General features: G+C 38.0%; 1 long non-coding RNA gene across 1 annotated transcript; it reads right to left on the reverse strand.

The window, feature by feature from the left end:
* Positions 1 to 457: 457 nt before the first annotated feature.
* On the reverse strand, positions 458 to 7430 carry LOC129347306 (uncharacterized). The gene is made up of 3 exons (XR_008599340.1): positions 7269 to 7430; positions 6227 to 6375; positions 458 to 2827 (listed from the first exon to the last, which is right to left on the reverse strand). It is a non-coding gene; the product is annotated as an uncharacterized LOC129347306 (long non-coding RNA).
* Between the last annotated feature and the right edge of the window lie 256 nt (positions 7431 to 7686).

Below are 7686 nucleotides of genomic sequence, written 5' to 3' on the forward strand. Positions count from 1 at the left end.
TTTAGTTTTTGTTGAGAAACTTTATTCTTGTCGTCGTGGGACTGCAGTATTTAAAACTCTTCCTTCTATTTTACCCCCATGTTTATTAGTTTTAGTGGAGAAAGTTATTTTAATTGTCCATTAGTCTCTTAAAAAACAAATAATAAATTGGATTAGTCAAGAGGTTTAAATTTCTTACTTTGTCATATTTTAAATATGACAAAAAAAAATAAAGCATCTTGAGACAATTTGACCCGTAATTGGCGTTATGTAAATAAAATTGAATTAAAATTGTATGTATCTTATAATGTTGGAGTAATTCAGCCATATATGTTGGAAAACACTTTCTTTGTCCATTAATCTGTTGATTATTTTCTCCACTAATTCATTTCTTGTCTTGGTTTATAAAATGTCAAACCCAAATATATTCAGTTTACTGTCATAAAAACCAAAAAGATTGACATTCATGATGCAGGAATCAGGCAGTTTTTCACTTTTTATCTTAGTTTAGTCAGAAAGATAGTTGATAATGTGTGAATTGTTGCAGCTTGTCAGCCGTAGAAGGTTTTAATCTTTGGGGCCGAGTGTCAGAAAACATTTAGAAACCAACATCAACAAAACACTCAACAAAGATTTGAACATCATTAAAGGGAAATTCAACTCTGGCATGACAATATCTCATTAAGGGACATTTATTTCCAACGTAAATGTGTGATATTCATCCTCTGGAGCTTTCTCTTCACATCGTCTTCCACCTGGACTGCTTTGGTCGGGAGCATGTACAACAAACATTTTGAAAAACTGCACTTTAACATCAATGAATGACACTGAAGTTTAATCTCTACATAAATGAGACTGAGTCTGGATGTGCTGCTCTGTAATTAACTCCTAAGTTTAGGGAAAGTTCAAACAAAAGAGGACAGTTCAGAGAAGACTTGAGAATGAGCTTATTTTGAACAAACATCTCAGACTTTGAGCTTCAGCACCTCTAGCAAGATATTTTAACAACAAGCAACTCAAGAGATCCAGAAGCTGGAGAGAGTTAGCTTTAGCTGAGCCAAAAAACATGTGGGACGCTAACCTAGCAAACATTTCAGACCTTCCCCTGTGAATTCCGCGAATTAATTTCCTATTTAATGACAGAGCTACACATCTTAACTCAGTCTCATTAAAACAGACTCTAATTCAGAGTCATCCATCCATATTAAAGTGCAGTTACCCAAAATGTTTGTTGCATGAGCTCCAACAAAGCCTGTCCAGGTAGAAGGCCACTTTGACAAACAGGAAGTGGAAGATTCCAAGCAGATTTATAGAAGGGGGAACCGGACTATACTAAGTGTGGTCGAGTATAGAGGGGTGTTCTGTGTGTTTTTAAGGCTGATAATGATTATTTGTGAGAGACTTGGAGTAGATATTCATTTGCAGTAAATGACAGCATTTAAAATCTTGGAGTTAAACTTAGAAGAACACAAACTCTAACAGAAAACTTTGTTGATACATTTTTCTTTTGTTTACAGATGTTAAAGAAAACCTTACCATAGTGTTTTTCACGGCCTCCTTCACATTATTTCATCATATGGCATGTTTTTACAACATGTTGAAAAATCCCATTTTTTTTTCGACATCGTATACTATAGCGTTTTTTTGCGCCAAAATTCATGATTTTTTTTTTTCAAAGAAAACCTTTCTGGAGTGTTTTTCACGACCTCCTTTACATTATTCCATCATATGGCACGTTTTCACAAGATGTTGAAAAATTACATTTTTCGACATAGTATATACTATGGCGTTTTTTTGCGTGAAAATTCATGATGATTTTTTTTTTCAAAGAAAACCCTTCTGGAGTGTTTTTCACGACCTCCTTTACATTATTCCATCATATGGCACGTTTTCACAACATGTTGAAAAATCGCATTTTTTTTCGACATAGCATACTAAGGCGTTTTTTTGCGCCAAAATTCATGATGATTTTTTTTTTCAAAGAAAACCTTACCATCGTGTTTTTCACAGTCTCCTTTACATTATTCCATCATATGGCATGTTTTTACAACATGTTGAAAAATCGCATTTTTTTTCGACATAGTATACTAAGGCGTTGTTTTGCGCCAATATTCATGATGATTTTTTTTCAAAGAAAACCTTACCATAGTGTTTTTCACAGCCTCCTTTACATTATTTCATCATATGGCACGTTTTTACAACATGTTGAAAAATCGCATTTTTTTTCGACATAGTCCTCCAACAAAACCTGTCCAAGTAGAAGGCCACTTTGACAAACAGGAAGTGGAAGATTCCAAGCAGATTTATAGAAGGGGGAACCGGACTGTACTAAGTGTGGTTGAGTATAGAGGGGTGTTTTGTGGGTTTTTAAGGCTGATAATGATTATTAGTGAGACATTTGGAGTAGATAATCATTTGCAGTAAATGGAAGTATTTAAAATCTTGGAGTTAAACTTAGAAGAACACAAACTCTAACAGAAAACTTTGTTGATATGTTTTTGTTTTGTTTACAGATTTTAAGTTAAAGGAGTTTTATTTGTGACCAATCAAATCACTCCAGAAGACAGAGCGACCACTGCACTCCTCCTCTGTTGTTTTCTGGGTTGTACTCAGCTGCATGCTTTCGTCCACCCGGCCTCCGTTGACTCGTCCCGCCTGCCCTCTCTGGAGCTGAAGCTGGATTGGAACAGACCAAAGTACAGTCCAATCACGATGCCAGCTGCCTCTCAAAAGGCTCCTTCATCTGGCAGGTGGTGGCACTTCTTCTGAGGGGAAGCTGAGCTGGCCCGGCAGAACTTTGGAGATGTGTTCCAGTGGTTGGTGGATGTGTGGGGAGATAGAGAGGGACCTTTGAATTGTTCAGAAAGGAAAACAGAGAACCCATTGGTAGTTTTAGTTTAGGGTGCTACTGCGGTGTGTTTTGGGGTTTAAAGAGGTGAACAGGAAGAGTTTTCTTTCGTATTGATTATCTTTTACTTTGTTCCTGGTTGGAATGCCCATCAATGTCAACATCAAGTTCACTTTTAGTTCTGTTTATTTATTGTTATTTTACTAACACCCATTTGCTTTTAACCCCCTCACATGTTGCATTGTTGTAAACTTCCTCTTTCAAATAAATACTCGTCTAACCCTCTGGAAACCAGCGTTTGGACTGTTTTTGTGTTGCTCCTCACCTACTTCAGACAGCCGGGACATAACAACGTTTTGTGGACTAAAGGCTATACTACGATGTTTTTAGAGCAACATGCTATACTATGACTTTTTCTGAACCAAAGGCTATACTATGACATTTGTTGGGTTACACGCTATACTACAGGCTTTTTTTTTTTAAGTATCTTTATTGCTTTTTCTATTAATACAAGAAAAGTATAGCACAAAAAAATGAGAGTACCTCATATTACACCATACATGGTGAACAAACATTCCCACACGGTGAAGACAGCAGAACAAAAAGAAAAGAAAAAAAAGAAAAACCCCAATAAGCAAAAATGAATTCATAGAAGAAAAGTATGAAGTGCAGAGATATATAACAATAAAAAAAAAAAAAAAAAAAAAAACATACAACAGCATTGAAATCTCAAATTGACAATTGAGGGGGTATGTAAGCCGATATCCAGGCATTCGGTATTACTATATGGTGTTTGGCTGATACCAAAACTCAAGTCTGGTTCTTTCTAGGAATGTCTGACCAGATAAGTCCATGAAGACCCTTCTGTAGGGTCTGCGCACTCTCCATACCAATATAGTTAAAAAATGGGTTCCAAGTTTTATAGAATAACAGAGGTTTGTCCTTAAGAAAGTAGGTCATTGCTTCCAGGGGAATAAGTTCCACTATACCCCGTAACCACTGTGAGAGCTTAGGTGGTTTGTCAGAGATCCACTGAAGTAGGATACACCATCTGGCACTAAACAGAAGAACATCGAGCAATCTCAGCATACAAGGTTTTAGGTTCAGTGCCAGATGTAGTCCAAGGATGCAGGACAGCGGAGTGAGCTCCATGTCTTTACCAAATATGCTGGAAATTTCTTTGCCAACCTTTCTCCAGAAATTTTGAATAGAGGGACAATCATAGATGCAATGGTAGTATGATCCGTCTGAAATCTTGCATTTATTACAGTACTTAGGAAGTGTAGGATTAAATTTATTCCGTAGCACTGGTGTAATCTGGAGCCTATGGGTAATTCTGAATTGAGATTCCTTAACTTTGTTGGTGGACAAACAGCCAGATGAGCTCAGCCACACATTACCCCACTCATCATCTGAGATTGTTACCCCCAGGTCGGCCTCCCAGAGCAGTTGAAGATGACCAGTGCCCCCCTTGGTTATCAGTTTTCGGGGTTCAGGGTCTTGCAGTACCTCTTCTATAGAAGCACGAGAGAACCCACCAGGATACAACCTTGCTTTTGAAGAAACAAAGCTACGGATCTGCAGATACCTAAATAAATGTCTGGAGGGGAGGTTGTGTTGTTCAGTTAGCTGGTTAAAAGATTTAACAGTGCCATCAGAGATTAAGTCTCTTATAGTACAAATACCCTTCTCAGACCATAAGAAAAATGCGCTTCAAGTCCAGGGGGAAAATCTGGGTTTAAATGAATAGGAGTGAATAGAGAGAGAGAATCCTCCTGAGACCCTATTTTATTAAAAATTCTCCAACCCTTTAATGTTTGAAGGAAGAAATTGGCCCTTACTCTGTTTGCCACCCATTTTTTAGAAATATACTAAATATTACGAAGAGGAATTGGATCCACAGGGGTGGCCTCAATGCTAAGCCAAGTGGATTGGGGATCATTTCTAAACCATTCCCAGAGATAGCGGCCGAGGCAAGCCAATTGGTCATATTTAATATTTGGCAGTGACAACCCTCCCTCTCCTAGGCGAAGTTGTAATTTTTGTAATTTCAATCTGGCCCGTTTGTTCCTCCACAGAAAGGAAGATAATGAACTATTTAGGATAGAGAGTGACCTTCTAGTCAGAAGAACTGGGACCATTTGGAACACGTAGAGCACACGAGGAAGTATGTTCATCTTAAAAAGATTTACCCTACCTATAAGAGATAGTGGAAGGCTGGTCCAGCGTGCCAGAGCCTCTTTAATTTTACGGATTAAAGGTATAAAATTGGGTTTATAAAGACCAGAGAGGGATGGAGTCATATGTATACCCAGATAGATGAACCTAGAAGGAGACCATCGAAATGGGGCAGCACTAGAAGAGAATACTATGGTGTGGAAGTCAGGAGGACATACTGGTGGAGCATAGACATTTAAATAAGAGACATTATCCCCATATAGTGTCCCTGAAATCATTACATAGCGTCCAAGTTTATCACTTTTGACCTTCACTTCAGTAAGGGGCAAGGCTTTATTGATCAGAATTGCAACCCCTCTGCTTCTTGATGTAAAGAAGGAATAAAATATCTGGCCAACCCAATCTCTCTTTAATTTTTGGTGCTCTTCATTACTCAGGTGAGACTCCTGGATGAAAGCTATTTGAACCTTTTCCCTCTTTAACAAATTAAGAACTTTCTTGCGTTTAACAGGGCTCTGAATCCCATGTACATTCCATGAGCAGAGTTTAATTGTTGAGTTATCAACCATAATCAAGCGGATTTCGAATAGACAACTGCATGCCTGAGATAGTCACAGAAGTATGTTTAACCCCAAATATCAATCTGGAGAAGGTGCTCAACATCAGACAGTCAAGAAACAAATCAAATCCAATTAAACTAACTTTAAATTAAAATTTAATTGACATATTACTATGACGTTTTTTGTTTTAGTTTTTTTTGTTGTTTTTTAGCAACATATAAGAATTTGAACAGTTGTAAAAATTACTATACTTTAACTTGTGCAATGAAATATTATTCTATGGCATTTTTTAGACGACATATTATACTCTGATGTTTTCTTGAATAACATACTATTTTGACAATATACTGCACGATGACATTTTTTGAACTGCATATCATACATGACAATTTTGGGCAGCATCCTGTCATTTTGCACTTTTTTAAACCACAATATTCTATGGGGGTTTTTTTGTCGACATTCTATACTATGAACTACAGGCCATACTATGTTACTCTTGAAAAGTATACTATACTTTGACATTTTCTGAACTACATCCTATACCATGGCGTTATACACAGAGTGCTTTGGTTACATGTTGATTTATAATCTAGATTTTTTTTCTGTTTTGTTTTTTGACGGGATTACCACAGACCTGACCGTGAACACCGTTGACACTCACCTGAGGGAGACGCTGCCTAAGATCTCAAGGCTGCTTGGTCGTGGTCTTTCTGGTCCTGCTCCAGAACGCCTTCATCAACTACGTCTTCTTTTGAAGAGGCCCTCAGATGCTGCAATCTCTGACATTAAGGAGGAACTGCTACTTTCACTCTGTAACGAGACGGCAGTTATTTTAAAGACCCAGCTCCTGGCGGCTTTCAGTGAAAGTTTAACATCCATCAAAACGGAACTACAGACAGTTAAATCTGAGGTGTCGGTCAGTATTTCTAACATCAAGTCCGACCCGGTTGCCCTAAAGCACACTGTGGGTGAAACGGAAACTTCACTCTCCACATCACCGATGACATCGTCACACGCCAAAGCAGAGCACCTGTCTGCTGAACTTTAAAAGTGGACTATGAAAAGTGGAAACCTACATGGAGTAAGAAAAGTAGACAGACAAGGAAATAAGTCTGTACACAACATATTTAAAAAGAAATCATGCTAATAAATTAAGTACAAAGAACAGAAGTAGCTAATATACTGGAGACCAAAGTTATTTAATTTGATAAGTATAACCTTGTTTAGTAAAATTTCAATTATCTGAGAGCAGTCCTAAAGAATTGCCTGTAATCCCAATCATAAAATGGGTTTGGAGGAAGAACATAGATGGTAATCTGGATATATATGGGTTAGGCTTTATAACTACTATTGGTAGTATTGGTGGTAGTAATAGTAATGCGACTACTACTAGTAGTAGTGGGTACTACCACTACTACTAACTACTGTGCTGATACTGGCACTGCTACTACAACCTGCAATACTATTACAAATGCTGATACTACTTCTAAGACTCTAACAGCTATTTATACTATTACTGCTGCTTGTACTTTTTAGGATTACTACTACTGCTTGTACAACTATTACTATTAATCGTCTGGTATTTGGTTGTCAAGCTGCTAGCTCCCGTTAGTGTTTTGCTAGTGGCTAACTAGTTAGCTCTCATAGACTGGAAGCTCTCAACAAGATTTAATAATGAAAAAAGAGCTAAAAACTATTCTTACCTATGAAAAGTCATTCCAAGTTTCCTTGTCTCGATCGTACGACGTAGTGTGCAATTGTATGCAGCAGAGTGAGACGGCATATTTGTTGTTTCCGTTTTCACGCCGTCTACATCAACGGAATGCACTGAAACTTTGCTCCCACTAGCTTAGCCTCACTGTAGCACGCAGCCCAAAGGGGCGTGTCCTATCTGTTCATTCATATCTATGCCACTAGTCTGGTCCGATGCAGTCTCGATGATGAAGTTTCACGAGTACGTCAGAACGCAAGTCCGGACAGTTACGTACTGAGAAACGGCCATAGTCTTCTTACCGCAAAGGTCCAAAGCTGCTCGTCTTCTCCTCCGGGAGGAAACGTCTTCAAAGCTTCTTCAAATCCAAACGAAATACAATCAAACTAACGTCATCGGTGCATTCAGTT

This window comes from Amphiprion ocellaris, chromosome 17, assembly GCF_022539595.1.
Source record: "Amphiprion ocellaris isolate individual 3 ecotype Okinawa chromosome 17, ASM2253959v1, whole genome shotgun sequence".
Taxonomy (NCBI): domain Eukaryota; kingdom Metazoa; phylum Chordata; class Actinopteri; family Pomacentridae; genus Amphiprion; species Amphiprion ocellaris.